At 35.9% G+C, this 13335-nt stretch overlaps 1 protein-coding gene across 5 annotated transcripts in view; it reads left to right on the top strand.

Moving 5' to 3' along the window:
- LOC111511365 (WD repeat-containing protein 47) overlaps positions 1-13335 on the top strand; it is a 136465-nt gene that overhangs the window by 107549 nt on the left and 15581 nt on the right. The window contains exon 1 of one of the 5 annotated variants that reach the window (XM_023167401.2): positions 5572-5707. The exons of the other annotated variants lie outside the window; for them this stretch is intronic. The gene's annotated coding sequence lies outside the window, so the exon portion shown is untranslated. Of the gene's footprint in view, positions 1-5571; positions 5708-13335 lie in introns of those variants that run through there. 5 annotated transcript variants of the gene reach the window in all.

The raw sequence follows: 13335 nt of genomic DNA, 5'->3' as shown, positions 1-13335 counted from the left end.
ACTACAGGCGCCAAGCGAACCAATCATACTCTTCCTGATTTGGCAAGATGTTTATTGGTCGATACTAACTACCGCAATATTTGTACTGAGAGTATGGCTACGTCATATAAAGATTCTAAATCCATCCAACGGCATCAACATTCTATTTTACCTATAACGAAAACCAAGTAAGCACTTCCAAGGAAAATACATACATAATTTTTCGAAAAATTTGAATTAAAAATTTGTAAACCAGTCCAACATTAATGGAAGACAATATCCCAGGCAATTCGTATACAGTTGATTCGATCTTAGGAGAATTATGCGATTTTATGTACGAAAACAATATAATAATAGTAATAATAGATGGTATTTATTTTTATCTTGGCGGAGTTTAGCTTACGCTTTTCTACCACTCATCCAGCATACCGTAACACTCTTTTCAAGTGTCCCTAGCAGAGCATACAAGGAAAGGTTATCTATCCACCTTTAAAGATTGGTAACATAAAAAGGTATTCCTGAAGAACCATTCTTTATCAGTAATGGAATGTATGAAATCCTATTCACCGCTCTGTTAACCCTGCATCCGACATATGGACTTTTGTAACATTTGTAGAAACGTGGGGTGTGTGAGACCCCAATATGATTTTTCTGTTAAAATTGACTTCTTTTTGAATTTCAATATAGTTGTTATAAGAATTCTATACTGTAATATCTCTTTTTTCAAAAAAATTATTTTTGATTTTCCAAAACGAGCAATACCAAAATCGTTAAGTTCTGTCTTCACCAAAACAATGGGTTCTTTCAATGGAATAAAAATTTAGATTCACTTGAAGAAGTCTTTGGCACAATATCAAATTGCTCGTTCAAACACATAATGAACCATCATAAAATAGAAATAAAAAGACATTATCGAAAATCATAAAAAAAAGTTACAGATCATCAACATTTGCCATGTCTACGCAAAATATTCAGTACATTTCTGCATGGTCCAGACATATGAATTTATTGCATTTGTTACAAATGTATTTTGTATTTCTATAACGGGCACGATGACAATCTTGACATCTTCCTTGTGTTGGAAAACTTATAATTGAAACACAATTCACTTCCCAAAATATATTTCACTTCCGTACGTTACAAATGGTATCGATAGAATGAATAACTTTCTCTCCCTTTGTCGTGCCTATGATTCAACTCCCGGATTTTTCTACCACATAAAAACTATAATAGATATGAAAACGAATATATACATCTATTGAGTGGTCGCTTATCTAGGGATTTCTAACATTCGGCCATCCTGCATCTTCCTTGTCCTCAAGGTGTTCAATCTGTAACAAAATCAACGGTTTATAATTGCAGCCAGATGAATTTATTCTTCTCGATTTCTGCAGGATTGGAATAGTTTTCCAATGTTTCAGAAATCTGAATTTCACGCATAAGTAATAACAATTTCTACAGGACTGTGATCATAAACAACAGTGTTTTAGAAATTTGTCATCACCCACCATCACAACTTTCTACGGAACTCCTCTTGTAAGAGCGAGTGTCTTAGAAATTTTGTCATCATTCACCATCACAAATTTCTACGAAACTACTCTTGTAAGTGCGAGTGTTTTAGAAATTTATGATGGATAACCGTTTCTACAGGACTGTGCTGTTGGGCAACAGTGTTTTAGAAACTTTGTGTTATCAGTTCTGGTTATAAACAGCTTCATATGTTCTGCTGCTATGACGCCTTCGTAACGTTTGCCTGTTTTACATTTCTCTGATCCAAGATCATCCTTGATTTGTACCTATCATTTCCTATAACTTCTTGCACTAGAATGGCCATTTGAATCTTTCTCTTAGTTTCTTACTACATTCATCACTTTCGAAATTCATTACTTTTAAAAGTAGTTTATCACCTACTTGATAGTCAAGTGCTCTCATACGTTTTTTGTTACAGTATTCATCTTGTTTCTTTCTATTGTCTTCTAGTCTTTTTTCAACTTCTTCTCTCAGTTTTGTCACATCAATTGCTGATGTGCCTCTGTGACATGATTCACATAATGGTCACCTGTTGCATTCAATTTGATACCGAAAAAGACTTCGGCTGACACTCATATTTTGTCTTCGTTTGAGATTTATTTTGCGATTCACTTTGGAATTTAGTTACGGTGGAACTGCGAGAATTTGTTTCATAATTTAAAATAGATTTGCTAGTACTTGCACTATCGTGCGTTCGATCTTTCAAATAATTAGCCAATGAATTCAATTTATTGATACCGCTAGCTTTCACTGAGGAAGATATTGTTTCATTGCCAATTGCACCCTAAATAAGAGAAATTTTGTCTGTTTCTGAAAAGGCTGCTTTGAGTTTATTTATTTTTGCAAACTGATCAAAAGATTAGAGATATTCTCTGTAGTGAGGTTTATGGTAAGCTATGTCCATAAAAAGAGAGTAAGTATTTCGATCAGCTTGAAATTTCCCATTAAGTAATTTCTTCCATTTTGACCATGAAAATTTTGCCCATCCGATTTTATCTTTAATGAAATCATGGTACCAACTTTCAGCAGTACCTTTCAGTTCATTTAGGACTTGAAATTTAATATTATTTTTTTCCCACCCATAGCACTCAGCATGCTAGTCAATAATAGTTAACTACTCGGAAATATTTTCCTTGCTAGGGTCAAAATCTGGTATTACTTTTGCTAGGACGTTACTGGTATTCTTTTCACGTGAAGAATGAAGTGCAGTACTCACCCCGAATTCAACTAATTGTTTTTCAGATAGTCTTACTCTTTTGGATCCCTTCGAATGTCTCCACTTTCTGGAGCCTCGGGATGATTTCTTTGTAATTTTTCCTCCACGACTTCTTTGGCGATTTTCTCTAGATTTGGAGCCTGCTGAAGAACTCGAACTTGAACTAGTAGAGTCAGAAGAACTTGAAGAAATATTACTTCGTTTCCGTTTGTTTTTCGACATGATCACACACTTAACAATTTTACTCGAGAATGCGATTCTTTATCTTATTTTATCTTTATCCCACTTCTGAGTTGTTAAAAAACTAATAATTGAAACACAATTCACTTCCCAAAAATATATATGTCACTTCCGTACGTTACAAATGGTATCGATATTGCCTATGACTCAACTCCCTGATTCCTCTACCACATTGAAACTATAATAGATATGAAAACGAATATATACATCTATTGAGTGGTCATCAGATTCGTCAATGTCATCATCACTTCCTATTTCATCCCATAAGGACTGAAGACGGGCCATTTCTCGCTCATAATCACCTATTTTCATCGAATAATATAAGAAACCAAATCATCTAAAAGAACAATTCGTTCAGGCCAGCCTCAACACCCTACACAGTAGGTTAATGGACTGACACCTATCAGAAAACAACTACTCCCCTGGCTAATACCACGAAGGGCGTTGGATTATATCCGACAAGTGTCAGTGCGGATATAATCCAACGCCCTTCGTGGTATTAGCCAGGGGAGTAGTTGTTTTCTGATAGGTGTCAGTCCATTAACCTACTGTGTAGGGTGTTGAGGCTGGCCTGAACGAATTGTTCTTTTAGATGATTTGATTTATAGCCAGTCTTCAAGTATGCCCACTGACTATACGTGAAATATAAGAAACTACTCGATTTACTTTTCTTTAAATGCGCACGATTTTGGAACGTATAGAGACACGTGGATTTTCGTGCACCCCAGTCGCTTTATAACAGTTCTGATTCAAACATACGTCAAACGACGACTGATTTGAAATGTGAATATGAGAGTGGAGGCTATATGCGGAAGCTAGAATATATCCGACGCTGGGGCGCCAATTTCGAAAAGTTATATGGAATTTTCTACGGCTGGGGTATGTCACACCCCACGTGTCGGACGCAGGGTTAAGGCGGTCTTCCGCCAACAAAACCAGCAAAACCACAATAAATCAGCAACTGTTTCGGTTTTGACGAAACAATAACTTGAGTTGTAATAATAAGAAATATTTCGAAGACTTTGTGTTGCGGGTGATTGTTTTTGTCAACAATGAAATGTCCGGTCGGCAGACGGAAAGATCAAAAGGTTTCGGTGTTTTGTCTGTGTTTTTGTTATCGTAGTTCGCTATACGGAAATGGTCGGCGACAACAACAAGCAACTATTCAATTCACTATTTTATTTTGTTGTGTGACGATAAACTTTATTTATAAAGTACCAATCTGTGGTGGGTATAAATTTCGATTGTATCAATTTTCCATTCATTCCTATGTCATCATTTATCAAATATGCCTTATTCTTACCGGTTCCATAATCTACTCGTCTTCTTAACAATGATCTCATCCAGTATCTTGTTGAATTGTGAAACTTATCCTAAAGCATATATTGGGAAAACTGGAAGAACATTCAGGAATTGCATCCAGGAACATCATATGAGCTATGTAAATGAGAAAACAAGTGCAACATATTCAAATCATCTTTCAGAAGAAAATTATATCTTCGACGGAGATTTCGAAATTTTATACATAGAAAATAAGGGTTTGAAGCTAAATTATGTAGGGGGTTGCGTATTAACCGTTGGTGTGAAAGGTATGCATATTTAGGTATGAAATATGTGATATATTTTTGAAAATAAAGTTAAATGTTTTTTACGTATTGCAATGATTATTTCATTTAAAGCAATAAAATGATGATAAAACTAGAGGCTAGACCGACAAAACAAAATTTTACAGCGATGGGACGCTTCTTTTGAACGGCGATAAAACAATCATGAAATAACATCTATGAATCATAAATGAAATTGATTTGATTTTTATATCGATGCATTCAGCTGAGAATATTTCAGAAAATAATATTCACGAAAACCACTCAAGGTTTTATCATGTTTATCATGTTGATTTAGGTCAGTCGGTAGCCAAGCGGTTCGGTGTGGGTGCTTTGTTCACTCACTCGAATTGACTGCCGTGCTGGTCGGTGGTTCAAGCCCTAGTCTGAACGATCGATCTTCACTTGCTACCGACAACCCGTGTTAGGAATCACACGTTAAAAGGTAAGACCTCGTTAATCCTTGGCTCGCACAAGTTTCGACTTCTGAGGGTTGTCGTTCGTAGGGGTGCGACAGCTGGTTAACGGAAAAACAGATTTTAAACAGATTTTTTTTTTAAACAGATTGCTCTAATTATATTGCTAAATGAGTTTTTGCTAAAAATGGTAATATATCGATGAAGTTTCGAAAGATTATAATAACACCTTCGATAAAATCTCTTTCTATAACTTTTACATCTTCTAATGTACGCAAAACTTTCTCGCAGAAATAACCAGAAGTCATAGGATATGCACAATTACAAGCTAATTGCCGGGACATTTGAATACCATATATATTCAAATGTTGCTATTTGCAATTCTGAACAGAAATTAGTCGCCATCGTCTCAATATTGATTTGTCTATAATTTTTCTACACTTAATCACCAGAAGAGAGTCGATCTGCTCGAATCTTTTCAAGAGAGAAATGCTCCGGCATTTCTTTTCTACTGGTGGGGTATATGTTTCAAGTAGGCCGAGGCTTACCGTCTACTTTACTATTCGAATAAATGAATCGCAAGTATATCCGCGGATCGATGCACTTTCGTGAGTTCTTTGCGCGTTTTTGTCCGCAAACCGCGTAGTGGTCCGTGCGTTTTTTCTGTTTTGTTGTGCCCTCGTTTTTACTGTTGCTGATGCTCGTTTGGTTTGGTGGAATAGGTACAGAAAAGCCTATGGAGGCCTAGAAAGTTGTCCATTTTGATTTACGGAGGCGATGGATAATTCGGGAATTATGGTTTCATTGTAGCGTTTGTGTGTTTAATTGGATTTTAGAGAGGTTGTTGAATAAAATGAATTTCTAAAAGTTTCGGTCGGTGAACCGGTGAATATTATAATGAGATTTCAGAAGGAAACTGTACCACTTTTATTTGTTTAATTTGAACTGTTCGACTCCGGTTTGCGGTATTTTCGATGTTATTAATTTAAAATTTACCTTTCTTCGAGATTGAATTATTATTCGTATTTAAATACAGGATTTGAAGATGGGTTATCCGAAGTAAGCTATCTTGCCTGCAAAAAACCAAGTCAAAACTTTGATATTATATGGTTTAAGATAACAATGTATCGACTTCTGAATACGGGGTATATCTTGACGAGTTAACGCAATCTATATATAGGAAACGGAGAGTAGGGCGATTTTGAAAATAGGTAGGATGGGTGAAGAACTATTGAAGAATTCAATTGTAATACTATTGTGAGGTGAACCTTGAGGAGAAAATGGGGGTTCCCATTTGAAAAAGTTGAGATTTTTAATTTTTGTCATTCACTTGGACCCTGATTTTTGCGCACCCTGTGGATTATTCAGTGGACGTGAAAATCATGCGTGATCCGTTCAACATTCAATTATCACGATTCACTAACTGCATATTTTTAAAAATGTTAAGTTACATAAAAATGACGTATGTTCGAGAGGCTGCATCTCTCACGTTTTCTAAAGAAACTCGAATAACTCGAAAACGGTTCATTTTGGATATAGGGTATGATACATGAGTTAGAATCTAAATCATGGGAAGAATTCAAAAATGAGGTGAAATACAGGGTGTGCCATTAAAAATAACAAAGATGACGTCACTTCCGGCGAAACCCGAAACGTCACCTCAACGAAAATATTTCAGTTGAATTCTCCATTAGTTCTTCATCCATCCTATCAATTTTCAGAATCGCCCTACTTTCAGTTTTCTATATATAGATCGCGTTAACTCGTCAAGATATACCCTGTATAGAGTAGCCAAAAAATTCCATTGTCGAAAATCGTATCATGTCTGTTAATGCTCAAAACAAATGCAAAAGCAATGGCTACAACGGCAATATAAGAAAGAAATTGACTTCCTAAACAATTTGCATCCCATACTGAAGTTTACTTTCTGTGACATAAACATTTCGACATCAATAAAACTTCTGGTCTGGTACTGAAGAAGAACCAGTTATCGTTCTTGGAAAATGCGCCCATGAATTTGCACCAATACTTTGTAGGTTCTTTGACCTATTTTACATAAAATGGGATGCCCTTTTTATAATACGCAATAAAATTGCCTTTTTTTCATCAATATTCAAGGAAAACTACAAGTGTGCTATATGGCTGAATTATTCAGAATTTAATGCAGAATTCAAAAACCAATTGAAAATACTGGGTTACCATTTAAAAAAATTGGCGTCGGTGTCGCGACGCCCTAACGGATGATGCCTAGTGCTGGATCTCGACGTAAATAAGAAGACCCTTCGACACCAAAATTATCTGCTTTCACGAAATATGGCTATTCTTTTTCATTTTTTACATATTTGCCAGCGGAGTTTTATATGGGACACCCTGTATAGTTATTTAAATTCAACTTGAATCAACATTCTTTCACAGACATCACTAATTGATAAAAAATAATGCTAAAAAAATGAAAATATCAGGCATTATCGTTTCCATAAGAAACGATAAGTTACAATATACAAAAAGTGATAAAATTGATTAACAAAGTTGGACCATTACTTTGAGTGTAGCCATCACAAAATAATTGTCAAAAAAACATTTGGGAGAATCTTTCCGTGAGAGCATTATACAAGTGATTCGTACCTCAACGTTTGATAAGTGTATTCAATTATTCAGAGACTACTTCTCACGACATGCCCTATATAGGAAATCAAGCACGACCTTACACAAATACTCACTTCAGTTCCGTTTTACAGAAGCTACCATCTTCGCCGTTATTTGATTATTCAGTGATGTTTGGGGATATAGAGATTAATGATACGAATTGCATTTTTTTTTTTCATATGAATGAAGAAAACCTGGTACACTAGCTATCTTTATTTTATATTTGAAATTTGTATATTTTTCTAAGCTATACCGTTTGTATCGTTAGTTTTCAATCATTTTTATCGTAAATCCACTTTCGCGTACGACAAACCTCCAGAAGTCTTTGGGAGACTTGTGCGAATTAAAGAAATGGAGAGGAAGGGAGTTTGACTTGGTTTGACTAGAATAAGATTGAATCTATCCGAACTAGTTACACATCCAAAGTATAACCCTGTCAGACTTTCTTCGTTCAAATAGCCAACAAGACTGTATTAGGTTGGCTGAAAAGTTCGCAGGCTAACACACAGATGGCGCTACCAGTAATGAATCCATATTATTTTCAGGCATCCCTAGCATTCAAAAGACGCCTGTACAAATTTCAGAGCTTTCGGACTATTAGTTTATGAGATAGAACATTTTGAATGAAGCAACCTCTGTTAGTTTTAAGAAAATGATTAAGCATTGCTTTTTGGCGGAAAATTAACTATATTGAAGCCAAGCCTTGACGCCAAGGACAAGGCTCAAGCCAAAGCTTGATGAACATTACTCGGACTCTGCACCAGAAAAATCAACCGTTGAAAAATGTTTTGTTGAGTTTTAAGGAAGTGAAACGAGCACCAAGGAGGATGCACGCAGTGGATGCCGAAAGAGGCTGTTACCGACAAAAAAGTCCCAAAATAATTTTGGATGCCCTCAATGTGAAATTGATCGAGTAGCTGAGGCTCTGAAGATATTGAAGAAACGTGTTGGACATATCGTGTATGCATATTTGGGTGTGCTAAAGCTCTGTTCAAAGAGGGTGCCGTGCGAGATCACAATCGACCAAAAACAAAAACAAATTATTATATAAATGTAGGCTTTTACTACTGGCGTCAATATTTTGGTTAGTTTCCAGGTTTTGCCGTGGTCTTCTGTGGTTACAATCATCAAGCGTTTCAACTGCAGTTTCAATTGATATGTCAAGAAGAGTACTTCGACCACGCCACTGAAGATGACTGCCGCAGTTGCAGTTGAAACGTTTGGAGATTTAACCAAAAAAGACAACGGCAAAACCCGGAAACCAACCAAGACAAAAACGATTTGATTATTCTGAGCAGTGTTTGAAGTTATTCCACCATAAAAAAATCCGAGTTTTTGCGTCGATATGTGACAATGGATGAAAGATGGCTCTATTATTTCACGCCAGAATCAAAAAGATCGTTATTTGATTGAACTGGATGTGCTGAACCGACTCCAAAGCATGCAAAAATGCAACAGTCGGCTGGCAAGATTATGGTGTCAGTATACGTATGGTATAATATTTATCCACTACCTTGAAAAGGGAAAACCATCAACAGCGACTATATATAATGTTAGTGGAGTGTCGCGAAATCGCGAAAAAACGGACCCTTTTGAAGAAAAAGAAAGTTCTGTTTCATCAAGACAAAGCACCGTGTCACAAATCATAGAAAACTATGCGTGAATAGGGCTTCGAATTGCTTCCGCATCCACCACATTTTCCAGAACTAACCCCCAGCGGCTTTTTCCTGTTCTCAGACAGAATGAAAAGGTGGTAGTCGAAACTAAGGCCAATTTTGATGCTAAAAACAAATCGTATGATAAAAATGGAAGATTGTATGACTGCCCTCGAAGTCAACTATATTGAATAATGAAATGCAAATTTTCTAAAAAAAAAAAAGTTAGCCTTCGAACTTTTCAGACCAACTGTTTCATTGACCCGATACCGTAATCCTCTTCTAGTTTGATACAGAGTTTATTCATTCAGAGGTTTGGTACAGTTGAAAGGCAGAAATAAACTAATATACGAGTTGACAAGTATGCCTCGAAGTGTAGCATCTATCTTTCGAGATGGAAGAAGTTATAGAAACGATTTTCAATTTTACGAAAGTTCGTAAAAAGCCAAGAGAAGCAGGTCTGGCTATAATATCAACTATCATAGAATAAATACTACGACATAAGTAGTACTGAACTAGTAAAGCATATAAAGTATATGCAATGAGAATGGACTTGAATTTGAGAAACAAAAAATATCTACTTCATCGTCTTATCGACTCCGACTCCGACATCAGCGATCTGGACAACGACGATATTATGTTGGGCGAAGAAAGCCAAACGGCAAAGGTCCCAAAAAAGAAGAAAAAAAGGCCAGAAACGGCTCAACAAACCAAACAGATAAAATCTGATTCTTCCCAGACCAAATGGACCACTAAGCCAAAATCAAATAACACCACACCCGCCTTATCACAAAAGCCGGGCTTGGCACTGGAGAACCCAACTCGAAAGTCCACTCAGAAAACTGAGTCTGCAAACACAGAGGAAACAGAAGTCCCGCCACCTGACTCAATGGAAGTAGGCGACGAAGAAGAACTAGAAAGGACGCCCCGAAAAATGACCGGGCAGAAACACGTAATAAAGCGGATAGGCCTCTACCTATAACCATCCGAGCAAAGAAGAAGTGGAAAGCTTTCAACACGATCGCCTCTGCGCAAAACATCTCCTTATTGCGGGCGGTGAACACAACAGATGGAATCAAAGTATGCCTCAAAAATACATATGACTATAGGAAAATCACTAGGATCCTCGATCATGAGAAGATACCCTACCACACCTATACAATGAGAATAAAAAAACCATTAAGAGTAGTTTTTTGCGGGGTCCAGGAATCCATAGAGTGTGACGACGTCAAGACTGAACTCCAGGGCAAAGGATTTGAGATCCTTTCCGTAGCCCGCCTGAGTAAAGCTAACAAGGCATCGATACCATTTGTGCTTGTTTTGGTACCAAGGAGCCAAAACTACATTTATGAGATTACCGAAATTCAAAACGTTCGTGTAAGCGCCGAACCACAGAAGCCGAGAAACCGAGCAGGGCAATGTTACAGATGCCAAAAGTTCGGTCACACGCAACATAAAGCATCGCCCTTGCGATGCTTTAACTGCAAGGGAGAACACCCAGCGAGCTTCCATGGGTGTCCAGAACGCCCTGAAAAAAGGGCAAACGAACGAAAACAGGCAGCCACAAACCCAAGGCCTTTCGGAAGAAACTCAACCAGGAGCGACGTTTCGTACGCGAGGGCCGTCTCAGCATCAGGGAACGCCTGCAGCTCTCTCGAAGGTCTCCCAAAGGCCTTAGGGCAGCTGCAGGCGCTTCTAGTGAAGTTTCCGGTACTGCAGTCCAGGCTTGCCGGAAAATAAAACGAGAAACAGTGCCTAAACGGCCGCAAAGCCAATATAAGTATGCTGCGACTTCTGCACACAGGGACAAGAGCCAAAAGAAGTCGTCAGAGGAACATTCAATCCCCTGCCGCCCCGTCATAAGAACACACAGCAAAAAACGCAGCCGAAAGGATGAGGGGCCCCAGGCCCAAAAATCTGACTGAAACAAGATAACAAGAAGTAAACTAATATAAAAAATTTATAGAATCAAAGAGCTGCATACTTCTTGAGATCATTATTTTCACCGTGTCATTCACTCTTTCCGAATTGACAAAAGTGTCGCGTATCTTGTGATAATGAATTATTTATAGAAGTTGATTCGCACGGAATCTGAATGTATTGAATTATTCTTAATTGTTGTCTAAGATTCATTGAAGTGGGTGCTCAAACGAATTCATGAAGTTATGGAGAGAAACGGTTGTTAAATAACATCGACAACTTCTGATTATCGTTACGTATACTTGGTTCGGTTTGAACAATACTGGTTGGTGGAAAAAATTGGACTAATTTCATCAATTCTTTGTTTCAATCATTATGTTCAAAACAATCAGGATTATGCAATTTGTTACTTATATAACTAGAATTGTGTAATGATTGCTCTTCGAAAATACATAACAAGTGATAATAATAATAAGATCAACAAAGTTAACATTTTATGTAATTCCTATATAAATATTTGTTCTAAGTTTATTGAAAATACTAGAACAGTATAAACAAGAGAACTGACAAAAAAACAAGTAAACAAAAAAGCAGTCGTGGAATACTTAATTGGGATAGGAGGAACAGTAACTTCTTAGGAATTTCAAAAAATAAAGGAGCGGAAAAATTACATCAGGAATTCTAATTCTTATGAAAAATAGCTATAACAACTGAAGATATACCGAAAAATTGTAAAAATATTTGATATTTTCAATTTAAAAAGCAGGGATAAATAGTATATAAACACGAAAGGGTATTAGTCATAATAATAGTAAAACTAATAACGAAAGGTTTCAAATAACGAAACATTTCAGAAAAAAAATTAAAATAAGTATTGCAAAATTGAGATAAATATGATTTTCAATAAAATGACATTATACGGCAGATATTTTTGGCGTTCCAAACTTGTAACCAGGGGTGTCAATTGGAACTTTTCACTCGTTCCTTCTAGAAAGTAAAATAAAAAAATGGAAAAACACTTCACTTTGAAGAACTAATAATCTTACTAATGGTACCCTATTTTTCTGATGAGTTTCACTGCTTATCGTCTGATCCGTGCTAGGAACCTCAAGTTGAAAAGTAAGTCCACGTTAATCTTCAGCTCGTACAAGTTTCGACTTCTACAGGGTATCGTTCGTGAGGGGGTATCAGCTGGTTAACGGAAAATTACGAATCTGTCACCAGAGGAGACAGACACGTTTAAATTACACAGGAAATTTTTGGCAAATATTTATTTTTGGAAAAAATTGCTTCATGGTTTTCTTCTTCATCATTATAAAAAATGTGGGAAACAAACGAAGAAAAAAAGAAAGAAATCAATTTCAATAAAGATGTGAAGATTATACACAAACATTTCTTTCAATTACATACCATGAGAAAAAGTTCATCCGAAACAACTACTTTCAACTATGAACATTGAATGACATCTAAATCCCCTTTTCCTATTCAGTTTGTATTCGAAATATTTAAATTGGGATTGAAACAGATATCATTCATAAAAACGCAAGTGTTTTCGATTTAGATGTAAGTGAAATTTCATATTGACATCTTTTTATGTATTACGTTGTGTAGCGTTTCATGAATGATATGTATTTCAATCCTAATACAAATGTTGGGAGTACAAATTGAATAGGAAAAAGTTGTTTTCATGTAATTCCATGTTCATATGTTTGAAAGCAGTTATTTTGGATAAACAGTTTCTTCCAGTTTGTATTAGAAAGAAACTTCTACACATGGTCTACACATCTTTGTATAGAGTTTTTTTAATAAAGTTGGTTTTTTCTTTCCTTAAAAGTTTCTCACATTTTTTTGTATAAAGATGAAGTAAGTAGCCAAAAAGATGTTATTTTCTCAAAATCTGCCTCCTAAAAAATATATCATTTTTTTAATAATTTCCTTTTTCTGATCATTAAAATTGTTCAATTATAAATAATTAAATATTCGATTTTTTGTTTCAATAATAATAACTTTTAGATTAATTTTTCATTTTGAAGAACTTTAAATTATGAGTAGGTACAAATAAATATACATTAAAAACAAGTTTTCAACTAAATTCCATATCTTTTCTATAATAAAGTGGTAATAAATTT

This window comes from Leptinotarsa decemlineata, unplaced genomic scaffold (genome assembly GCF_025532065.1).
Source record: "Leptinotarsa decemlineata unplaced genomic scaffold, Ldec_3_MD MMD2_tig00000133_RagTag_RagTag, whole genome shotgun sequence".
NCBI lineage: Eukaryota > Metazoa > Arthropoda > Insecta > Coleoptera > Chrysomelidae > Leptinotarsa > Leptinotarsa decemlineata.
The sequence above is the reverse complement of the archived record's forward strand: the minus strand, read 5'-3'. Positions and strand labels throughout refer to the sequence as shown.